This window comes from Oryzias latipes, chromosome 1 (genome assembly GCF_053564925.1).
Source record: "Oryzias latipes strain Hd-rR chromosome 1, Olatipes_Hd-rR_3.1".
Lineage (NCBI taxonomy): Eukaryota > Metazoa > Chordata > Actinopteri > Beloniformes > Adrianichthyidae > Oryzias > Oryzias latipes.
Genome location: NC_136237.1, coordinates 37,021,987 through 37,034,078, shown reverse-complemented (window position 1 = coordinate 37,034,078; position 12,092 = coordinate 37,021,987). Strand labels below are relative to the sequence as shown.

At 41.0% G+C, this 12,092-nt stretch overlaps 1 protein-coding gene and 1 non-coding gene across 3 annotated transcripts in view; both read right to left on the bottom strand.

Annotated features, from left to right (window-relative positions):
- The window catches only part of LOC101163297 (E3 ubiquitin-protein ligase DTX4), a 40,287-nt gene that overhangs the window by 5,400 nt on the left and 22,795 nt on the right, over window positions 1-12,092 (bottom strand). The gene's annotated exons all lie outside the window — the stretch shown is intronic.
- Window positions 30-120, bottom strand: trnay-gua (transfer RNA tyrosine (anticodon GUA)). The gene is given in 2 exon segments: window positions 30-65; window positions 84-120. It is a non-coding gene; the product is annotated as a tRNA-Tyr (tRNA).

Sequence of the window (12,092 nt, the reverse complement as noted above, 5' to 3'; positions counted from 1 at the left end):
TGTGTCTGTGTTTTTATGCTAAAAGGAAGTCCTTCGAGCCGGATTCGAACCAGCGACCTAAGGATGTCAGCACAAAGCCACCTCTACAGTCCTCCGCTCTACCAACTGAGCTATCGAAGGCCCGGCAGTAGAGCACCACCTGCCAGTCTAAAGGAGTGAGACCGGGATATGTGGAACCTGTCTGTGCTTGCCGTCATTGAACTGGTGACACAGTGATTCACAGCTGGGTGTCGGACAAGAAAAGAGCCAGTGAGAAGGGAGTTCGCGAGCAAACGCAAACACTGAAGAGATCAGGAAGCCCTTTCCTGGCTGACCTTTAACCCAAATCAATGTTAAAACAAACCAACTGAGCTGCTCCGCCTTGCAAATCTACCACAGACAGACAGCCTTTTCACGACGAACCTAACCAGAGCAGTGCATGATCTGACCAACAGGGGGAGCTGACGGCTCACGATAGTTTCTTGTTCTCTCTCGACACTGAAGTATTATGGTTTTAGGGGAGTTTCAGGGAGAAACAAAATACATCTTTATGCTTGATGAAAAATCTTGATGAAATATCCCCTTTTTGAGTTAATTTAAAGTTATTCCTGTTAAACCTGCCGTCGAAGACAAAACTAGCCTCTACAGCAGAAAAATACTAAAAAAACACTTCTATTAAGACTATTAGTGCAGCTGTGAAGCAACTTTTGTCAATTGATTCACATTTTTTTTAATCATTCTGAGCAGTCAAACAAAAAACCAAGAAATATCTTATTTAAAGGCCGACATGGTCTTTAAAAGCTACTGCAACTACCAAGATTTTTTAAAAATTCTGTTTTGAGATTAAAATAAACGTAAGACACATAAAAGGTGGCGCAAATAAATCAGTTAAGAAAAAAAAGAGCTAACAGAACACAAACAGGGCCCAAAATGGACTTGGTCATCTATTTCAGCTCTACACCTGTTTCTCACACAAAACCAGTTATGTTTAGGAGTTTTTAAAAATGTTTCGTGTTATAGGTCGGTACAAAAGTGCTACCTCTAGACTTTTCATGTGACCACAAGTATTCACCAATGATGTAAAAGCTAAAAACCTGTTTGCTCTGTTGTATTATTCATCTATTCGTGGGTAGGTGTTGATCGCTAAACCCAATTCCATTTGAGGAATGCAACCGAAAACTCATCAATGCAATCTCACTTATCTCAATTCTCCTAATTAAAACTATCTGGACTCAGACGGATTGATTGTGACAGTTGTAAATACCTTTAACATTGGCCTGGATTAAAAGATACACTTGTGTGGAGACAATCACAGTTGTAAGGTGTAAATGAATTCAATCCAACTGCTTGTTTGTATAGGAACACTGTTGGTAAAACAAAGCATGACAGACTATTACCCAAGAGGGAAACAGCCATTATGGAGTTAGTGAAGATGACCAGTTTTGCATAGAATATCGGTAAAGTCATGAACAAATTCCTGGAAAGTCCAGTTACCTGCCAGCCAGGCCTGCATCTGAACACACTTCTACTGGTAAAATCTGATCTTTTCTCAGTCAACTGGGACAAAATCATCAGATATCTCATGACACAATGTGTGAGCCGTGGCTCACTGAGATAAAAATCACAAAACAGCTATTCAGTGGTGTTAGACAAACCTCGTTTGTCCTCGGTGGTATTCAGACAACATGCTCAGATCATCTCATTACTTTCCTTTCAATGCTGCCAACTATGAGTGGTGGAAAAAAAAATGGACCAGTGCTGTGACCATAAACGTAAGAGATAAACAAACCCAGTGGTCATGTGATCTACAGGTCAAAATAGGAAAATAGACAGAGAAAATACTCATCACAGTACATTTGTTTTTGATTAAAAAAAAATAATAAAATCAAACCATAAAGGGGGAAGAAGTTTACAAAAATCACTTGGTAACCTGACCAGGCTCCAGGATGAATTTGTTTTCAAACTTTAACACTTTAACATCGCTAATTGTGTCTAAAAACTAATAACTAGATTTCTTTCTTGATTTATACAAATTTGACTAATTATGTTCAAAAATAAGGTTGAGGTCGTTTTATTTCTGATAAATACACAACTTGCTAGAAAATTATTTCTCAGCTGTTTTTAAACATTCTCATGCATCTTATGGTGTAAATGTGGCCCCTGGTGACAACGCCTTTATTAAATATTTTCTAAAGGTCGCCTCATTTTTTCTGAAATTTAAAATATTTGGCTTTGCTTTTAAACAGAAACCTAGTTCTACACCCCACCATGAATCCAAAGTTTTTATTTAAACAGCAAACCATTTGATATTAACGCAGCGTCCCCCGCTCACATTCCACCAATAATGTGCAGTTATCTGGCCCCATTTTCTGGCCATTCTCTTAATAGAGGCCAGCATTGTTTTTCCAGTCATCACAAACAGCAGACATTGTAAGAAAAGCAGTGACAGCCTTTTTACTCTGCATTATTACGTTCAACTTTGGACGACCAACAGTCAAGTGAAAAGTATTAGAGCAGGTTTTTCCAGTTTGAATCCAGCTGCTTTTTAACGGCTTTTCACAGATTGTTCTCTCTGTAATTGGAGTGCTCTGCTGTCGTATGGAAGCACAGGAGCGGCCAGCCCGCCGATGACGATTGGGAAACACCTTTAATAGATTGGGATCAAGTCAATGAATGACGACAGCAGCAATCTGGCACACAAACAAACTTGCTGTCAGCATGGAGGGCTTTACAGAGTATGGTAAAGATAGGAGTGGTGAGTCACGTCTGATCTGGGATAAGCTTCATGAAGCTCCTCTTAACACACTGTCCAGGTGCCCCATTAATGTGCAGATCATAGAAACGCGCGGAAAATTGAATCGTTTATTTTGTTCCAGATACCCTGCAGTACTACAAGCCTCTTTATGTAACAAAACAATGACAGATGGCCCAATATTTCACTTTAGACCGTCATTCTTTAGAGTTCATTATCTAAGCGGGTATTAGGTACTTTGGTTGAGGTATAAGTCCATTCATTGGCTCTCCGGTGCAGCACTTGATACATTACGATATGATCCAAGGAATTCGGCCGACAATTGTGTTTTTAAAAAACTAGCCAACCCGTTTTAACCAAATGGTAGAAAGGTACCCAGCCTAGACTACTATACTCAGTTGATAAGGGGTGTTAAAGAATTTCTACTGTATTTTGTGACCTTGGTGTCCTTACAAACGGTTTCTCTGTGGTCTTGTTTCACTTTAGGACAATGTTCAAGTGGCTTGAAGTTCTTTCATAAATTTGGTCCAAATTTAGCTCTAGCTTAGATCCTGTCACGAGAGTTCTGAGGATTAATTTACAAAATCAATGATAATAAAAATATGGGAAAATATGGTTTAATGCTATCTGCAACAACTGTCATCAAAGTATTACCAGTCATATTGTGGAGGTGATAAGGGATTCATTCCATTATGCTTTAACGGTCTTTTATTATGAATTTACTTGATTCCATATATATGCATGAACATCGTATTGTGAACTGTGCTTGCTTGCTGCAAAGTGAACAGTGAAAAACCTGCGTGCATCACCAGATGAGACGTGCTGGGGTCAGCGGCAGGGCTGTCTGTGCTTCCCACTATGTTTTCTTGTCTGTGCTGAGCTGTTTATGGAACAGAGACACCTGTGGATCGCGGACTAGACTTGTGGACGTGATCGTCCTTGACTGGTGTGGAAATATCCGCTTGCTTGCACGAACAGATACAGACTCTATCTAATGACGTATTTTGCATGTTTGCATGTTGCTCAGTTGGATAATTTAAAAAGCTGTCTGCTTTGGGAGAACAGAGCAGAGGGCAGCAGAGCTTTTGCCTGGTGGTGTCAGATGCATCTCTCCCCTTTGCAAAGGTTGGAACTTTCGTGCAGACTCTTTTGTGATTTATTCATTTTCCCACTGCACATTAGATCTTCGGTGTCCTTAAACCGTCCGAACCTTTGAAGGCCATAAGCGGTCGCAACAGCAGTAAATAGATGCTAAAGGTAGAATAAGGAAATAAAGAATGACAAATAAAACGAAGCATTTTTAGTCATTTGGTTGATAACTTATTGCTGCTACTGGTACTTTGACACAAAAACTCTCAAAAAATGTATCTCCCCTCTAAACACCCACCAATCCCATTTGCCATATCCACTGCCCACATCTCAGGGCTTTATGAAAAAAAAGAAAGTAATTTGTCAAGCATTTTGGTGCAAATTTTGTACTCTCCCATGCACATGTTTTTATGGTGCAACAAAGACAGTGGGCGTGGCTTTCTCCTAGAACAAAAACGTATGGGTGGTTTGATTAAACAAACAAGGCGTGGTCAGCTATAATGTGATAAAGCCTCTACCTGACCTTTGAAGGCAGAGTGGGTGTTGCCCAATAGTTTAAGGATATGAGCAACAAAGATACTTTAAAGTGTAAAAAAACTTCATAAGTTTTCAAATAAATGGTCAGTGTGTTTTTTTTTTTGGTAAAATTGATAAATAATAATAATAATAATAATAAACTTTATTTATATAGCACTTTTCGAAATCCAGATTACAAAGTGCTGTACAGTTAATATGAGACAAAATCAGTGTTAAAAACAGTTTCCAGTATGGAGAAATAAAACCAGCACACATATGAGATGGTGATAGTGGTTAGAATCAATAAAATAGATAAATCAGTAAAATCAATAAAATCAAGAAAACAATGAAATCGATAAAATCAATAAAATCAATAAAATACAATGTTTAGATTTAAGAACCAATAAAATCATTAAAAGCACACCTGAAGAGGTAAGTTTTTAAAAGGGATTTAAATACTGGTAGGGACCCAGCGAGCCTGATCTCTTCAGGGAGACTGTTCCAGAGTGTTGGGGCTCTTACAGCAAAGGCCCTATCTCCCCTGGTCTTCAATCTAGATTGTGGGATTGTTAAAAGGCCTTTTGCCAAAGATCTAAGATTGCGACCAGGTACATAAGGAGTGAGGAGATCGGCTATATATTTAGGGGCCAGACCACAGAGTGCTTTAAAAGCAATCAATAAAATCTTAAAATCTATTCTAAAACGGACTGGGAGCCAGTGCAAAGACGCTAAAACTGGAGTGATGTGGTCTCTCATTCTGGTTCCAGTTATGAGTCTGGCGGCAGCATTTTGGACTAACTGGAGTTGATACACACTCTGCTGTGAAAGGCATGTGTAGAGTGCGTTACAATAGTCCAAGCGGGAAAAAATGAAAGCATGAATCACCATCTCAAGACTTTTTTTTGATAGGAAGGGGGTTATCCTGTATAACCTATGTAGTTGCCAGAAACAAGATTTGACCACTGATTTAACATGTGTCTCCAGATTAAGATCAGTATCAAAAATCACCCCCAGATTTCTGCAGCTTGAAGAGACATTGTTCGATAGAGACTCCAATTTCGAAGCCACACCATGTCGGGCCTCAACTGAACCAAAAATAATCACATCAGTTTTGTCCATGTTCAACTGCAGAAAATTTTGGGCCATCCAGGTTTTAATATCAGCAATGCAGCTATTGAGATTATTTAAAAGACCAAGGTCACCAGGTTTAAAAGATAAGTACAGTTGCGTATCATCGGCATAAAAATGAAAATTAAGGTTATGTTGGCGTATTATCTCCCCCAGTGGTAACATGTAAATTGAAAATAGCAGAGGTCCCAGTACCGAACCCTGGGGAACGCCACATGTCATTTTCACCTTGGATGAGCAAGAATTGCCGATGAAAACATTAAAAAACCTGTCCGATAAATAAGAATAAAACCAGTTAAAAACTGTGCCAGAAAACCCAACCCAAGATTTTAAACGTTGTAATAAAATGGAGTGGTCCACTGTATCGAATGCTGCACTGAGATCTAAAAGAACTAAAATCGATATTTTTCCTGAGTCTGCAGCCATTAAAAGGTCATTCATTACTCTCAGCAAGGCAGTCTCTGTGCTGTGGTTGGCCTTAAACCCAGATTGAAGGGTCTCAAATAATTTATTTTTATTTAAAAAGGAAATTACCTGCTCAGCTACTAGCTTTTCCAGGATCTTAGCCAAAAAAGGTAGTTTTGAAATTGGTCTGTAATGCTCAAAGCAACTTGGGTCCAGGGAGGGTTTTTTCAATAGTGGCTGAATCATAGCAGCCTTAAAATCATCTGGGACTGTGCCAGTTGAAAGAGATGTGTTCATTAAGAACAGTATGTGGGAGCTAACAGATCCATATATTTCTTTAAAAAATCTAACTGGCATAATGTCCAGAGAGCAATGGCATGGTTTCATTTTATAAACAATCTCAGAAAGAGTGTTGGGGGAGATTGCCTGAAAGTCTTCAAAGATCACTGTGGGTCTTGCAGGTGGAGTTGGCAGAAAAGGAGGTGACAAAGATTTGGTAATGGATATCTGAGACCTAATGTTAGAAATTTTGTTAATAAAATGATTTGCAAATTGCTCACAGATTACTGGGGAAGTCGGTAAATTGCTAGTATGTGGGGGCTTCACTTAGCTGATTAATGACCTTAAAAAGTACCCTGGGATTATTTCTATTGGTATTAATTAATTGTGAGAAGTAGTCTGATCTTGCCTTTTTCATTTGACGGTTAAAATTATTCATGTGGTTTTTCAGGGTTTCTAAGTCCACAGATGATTTAGAAGCTTTCCACTTGCGCTCAGCTCTGCGACAAATTCTTTTCGAGTTGCGAATACTGTCAGTCATCCAAGGCATATTTTTATTTTGGACTTTTCTCAACCTGAAAGGGGCAATTTGGTCCAGGATGCGTGCAGTTGCTGAGTTAAAATTTGATAAAATACTGTTTGCATCAGAATTTAAAACCAAAGGGGCCGAGAAAATATTTCCAAAATTTGCTGCAGTAGATGAGTTGAAGACACGTGAGTACATGAAATTAGCCTTAGACTCAGGAGGATTACCATTTAGTTCTGGAGAAAATAAAATGCACTTATGGTCAGACATGATAAAATCCATACATGACACATTGGGGACTGAGATCCCACATGTTAAAATAATGTCTAGTGTATGACCTTTGATATGGGTTGATCCAGTGATAGCTCGATCCAGGTTAAAAGAATCAATGATGTTTAAAAATTCCCTTGCTAGTAGATTATCTGGGCAGCACACATGGATGTTAAAATCTCCAGCAATAATAACTTTATCATGTGTTGGCATTACCAGGGAGAGAAGTTCAGCAAACTCCTCAATAAAACCAGAGGTTGATTTGGGGGGCCTATAAATAAGAATACATAAAACTTTACTCAAACCAGTTATATAAAAATATAAAGACTCAAAAGATTTAAAATCACCAAAAGTGGCTGAAGTGCAGTTAAAATTATTGTTGTATAGAATGGCAAGTCCCCCACCCCTCCCTGAGGGTCTGGGTTTGGTAAAGAAGGAGAAATTGGGCGGGGAGGATTCTATTAGGGGAACACAGTCTCCATCCCTAAGCCAGGATTCTGTTAGCATTAGAAAATCTAATTTATTGCTAGTAATGAAGTCCTGGCAAGTAAACGATTTGTTAGCCAGGGATCTAATGTTCAGAAGTCCAAAGTTTGTCAGATATGACGCAGGGTTTGACGAAGGATTTATAGTGATCATGTTATGAGGATTTCTAGACCTCCTATATTTAAGAGGATAATGGTTCTTTAGCTGGTTGTAAGATGAATTGAGTGGATGAATCCTCTTATTATATAAGACAGTTATATTACAAATGGGTTTAGATTGTGCTGAACAATTGTATACTAACAAAGGGGATTTTCTTTGGGAAATAAATGCGCAACAGTTGGGATTCTGTGAGGTAATTGGGCAACAGGGGGAGCTGGTGAGACAGCCGTGCGGCTCCTTAGTAGCAGGAGAAGAAGCTGGGGGAGCGCTTTGTTGTGAGAACAGTCAGTCACGTGGTATTGTCTGAACGGCATATCTGATATTTGCTGATAAAATCGAACTACCCATCCTGTTTGGGTGAGTTCCATCCAGACAATAAAAAGAAGTGCGGTTCCAGAAAAGATTAAAATTGTCAATAAAACAGCACTTTTGTGTCAGGCAAGCAGCTTGTAGCCAGGTGTTCATACCTAGTAAACGGCTGAAGCGTTCCGTGCTCCGGGATAATCCTGGCAGAGGACCGCTGATGAGAACTGTCTTTCCACAGTTTTTCAAAAAATTAATCAGGTCCATGAAATCCGCTTTGGTTTTTTCAGATTCCCGGCGGGAGGTGTCATTACAGCCCACATGCACTATCAAACGAAAAACAGTTGTTGGAAGTGATTTTAGTATCCCCGGTAGTCTTTCCAAAATGTCCCGAACTGTAGATCCAGGAAAACAGCGAGTGACAGCGTTGAAAAATCGGACATGTCTTATGATGCTGTCACCCACTATCAGGGTAGTGGGAGCAAATAGGGGGCGAGGTGGAGGCATGTGGGGCTCAGAGTTTGCTGAGTCCACACCACCTGGCTGGACAGGAGATGCTTCCTTCTTGTGTTTCTGCTCCGTCGGGGAGATGCTCCTCTGTGAATCCAGGGATGGAAGCCCCCCGGGGCGACGGCGTAGTACGGCGTTTTTCATGAGGATCCTCCGCCGTGAAGAAGAGGTGGAGCTGCGATGGGAAATTACGGGAGACTTTCTGGAGATGTTGATTTCCGTATCCATCTTGATTTGCCTCTCCACTCCTGGCCGACGGGGGATCACAGACGCCGAGGAATTCGGATCCATGTTTTGTGGGGTTGCCGAGGGCTCGGCCTCATGCGTCACAGCTGACAACTTCGGATTCAGGGGAGGACGCTGTGGGGATTCCCCAGCCTGGTTGTCATCCGCCAGCGCAGCAAAACGATTGACAAGGTTTAATCCAGGAGCTTGAGTCGAGAGGGAACGGCTTGGACCTTTTTGATAGCCACGTACGACGACCTCCGACCATGTTGACCCCGCATTTGGTGTTGAGCAGGACGCCGGTTTCTCGGGATTCCAAGGCAGTGTGTCCTGGAGGGTTTGGTTTAGCGTGGCTAGCCGCTGTGATTGACTACCCGCTAGATCCATGTAGTTCTGCAACAAGGAATCCTTCTGTCGCAATTCCTCGGAGAGTCGGCGGATGTCTTCTAACAGGTTAGCGATTTTTTTATTCGCTTTCAGAAGCATATTGCTGTTAACTTCGAAACCTGGACTGTGTACTGAACGGTTGAGCGTGGCAGCAGCCATGACAGTCAGTCAGACGTTACGGGTGTGACTGACTGTCTGACCATGTAATGGCATTACATGGTGGTGGCAGTGGTGCATGGAGCATATAGCTCTGTCAAATGTCAAATAGTTTTTTCAGACGTGATGAGAAAATCAACCACAAACTTGCTACTCTGCCACCAATAAGTGTTACAACAAAAAGTCGTGACATTTCTAGAAATCATGTCAGAGTGTCAATTTAAATGGTTTTCCATCACGATTCTTTGAAAACCTTCAAAAGATGCAAATTGCTCATTTCCCCTCCTATATTGGGATACAGAGACGGTTGAAGTTTACTAACCCATACGGCAGAGGAAATATGGCCTTGAACTATCTTTTTTTTCTCACGAGAAACCTAAAGTGTGGACCAAACGAGAAGCCATCAGATAATCAGCATAAAGCATGAAAACATCTGTTTTATGATTGAAGCCAAAGCAGAGCCTCAGTGAAAACAGCTGCTGTGGAAACTGTGGAGGATGCTGCCAAAGCCGGAGCCTGCTCTTTTCTTTCAATTCTTCTGTCATTTTGTCATCTGTCTCATATTATATGACTTCAGTTTTGTTTGAGGTTTGTGGGAGTGTTTCCGTAAACCCGCTATGCCTCTGCTGGTGGCTGGAGCCCCCCCTATAGGCCTGACTCTAACTGCAACCTGTTGCCAAACACAACTGGAGTTATTTTCCTCTGTTTCTCGTGAAGTCAGGCCTCTTTTCGCCCCCCAGCTTCATTTACTTTTCCTCAGATTGCTGTGTGTGACCCCCCCCCCCCCTCACCTTCTTTCACTGCCTTTGTCTCTTTCCTATAATCCCCTCACTGAACGGAGGAAGAGTACACATTCTTCCCTGCACGTCCCGTTCGGTTTGCCAATATTTACTTCTACTGTGAGGGGAAGAGGGCAGTGAGTGTTTGTGGGATGCCTTCACAGCTGGTGTGTGTGTGTGTGTGTGTGTGTTGGCCTGGTTTCTTGCACCACGGTGTGATCAATCTTTGACAGTTTGCTGACTTGTCTCTTTGTCTTTCACCAGCCCCCCCAGCCCGTCCCGCAGCTCTCGTCTCGAATGCTGTCTGAGCTGGAGGTCGTTTCCTCAAAACGACCATACATAAATAAATATATATTAAGCCCTGCCCCCTCCTTAAGAGAACAGGATTGGGGGTGGTGGTGAGCGAGGACGTTAACTGGAACAGAATTACAGTTTTTAGTGTTCAACACCAAAGTGGTAAAAACACTATAGATTTGCTGAGGGAGACTTAGAAACAAGAAGGAATTGGATGAAAACATCAAGAAAAATCTCTGCAGAAGACATTAATATGAGAAAAAGATGACAGAAATGATTTTAAGGGGAAAAGAAGGGGGACGAGGGAGTGAAAAAGTAGTTCAGCATTGTGCTGCTAATGTCGTCCAGGCTTCAGGGAGCCAACAAAGGTTACTGTGGAGACCAACAATGGGGCTCCGAGGGGCCCCGACTGCCGAGACGCGTCAAAACGGGAGAGGGGAGAAGAGCCAGGGAGGTGGAGGGGGAGGCATGGGCCTTCAGAAAATTCTGTACCTCAAAACGAGCAAACTCGGATTTTCGTTGGAAACTGGAGTTGGAATGGTCTGCATGCATGAAGAGCTTGAAAGAGGACACTCTCTGTTGTTAGAAAAATAAATCTGTCACAACCGCCAGCTTTCCAGAAATTACTTGACTCTTTTGAAAAAGGAAGCCATCAGCTTTTCTGCAGTACTTCAGATATTTTATGAAACTGTGGCAGGAAGCTGATGACTATCACACTGAGAGCAACTTTGCTGCACTTTACCCTACATTCAAATAAATGTTCTTTATCAGCATGTTATTTTTGACCAAAAGTACCAACTACACTGCAATATAAAAATATTTCACAGACCCACATTTGTCAGCTGTTTGCTGATCAGAGTTGGGATAGAATTGTCCAAAAAAATAACTCAAGGATCATATTCTGATTGGGACAAAAGACCTTTATTGGTTTACCATCCACCAATAACTGGAAAAAATGGCTTGTGAAAGCATGAAAAGTGTGTATTTTAAGCTAAATGCATAAGTCAATATTTCCAGTACAGTTCTTGTAGAATAAAATATTTTTTGCGTTTTAATTCATATTGTGGTATTACATTGAGAGATTAAAGGGCCTACATCATTCTAAAAAAAACACCCTCAAAGCTAAAAAAAAGTTTTTGAGCTTTTAAGTATGTTATTATGTTAATTCCTCACAAAGAACGGTATTTTGATCCATTTACGCATTTCTCAGTGTTCCTCAAACACCCTGCGCTCTGAGCACCAACCCCTCCCAATCCACGAGGCTGTCCTCACATTGTGACATCACAAAGTAAGGAACAGCCCCTTTCAGGAAGAGTCAGCTCCGCCCCCAGGCTAACACAAACACCCACTTTCTCTGCAGAGCTAGCAGGGATCGCTTTTACAAACCATTTGAGTCCTGCCTTACGGTTTCTACATTTTTTTCTGATTCTTTAGGAGCTTTGAGGCGTCTGCAACCTTTGTCTTTGACTTTTCATTTTTATTGGTCAAGCTTTAGCACAAGATTCAAACCAAAGCACTTAAATTTGCTGGAATTGTCATGGGTTAAATGAGATGAAAAGTTCCAAACAGATCTAGAATTGCACTCACAGGAATAAAGAGAGAACCAAACAACCTCTCAGACCATCACAGATTCTTTTATTTTCTTGAAGAATATATTTTAGAGTTGACCAAAAGTTGACAATTCTTGTAGGAGAAATAAAAACCTGAGCAGCGAAGAGACACGTTTTACAGGAAATCAAGCAAATGAGTTCCTAATAAAACATTGTCTGCTTGTTTATTCTTTGTGTATTAAAACCACATGGGCCTAATTTCCCAAAGAATTTCTGCTGCTGTCATTTTAGGTAGGAAG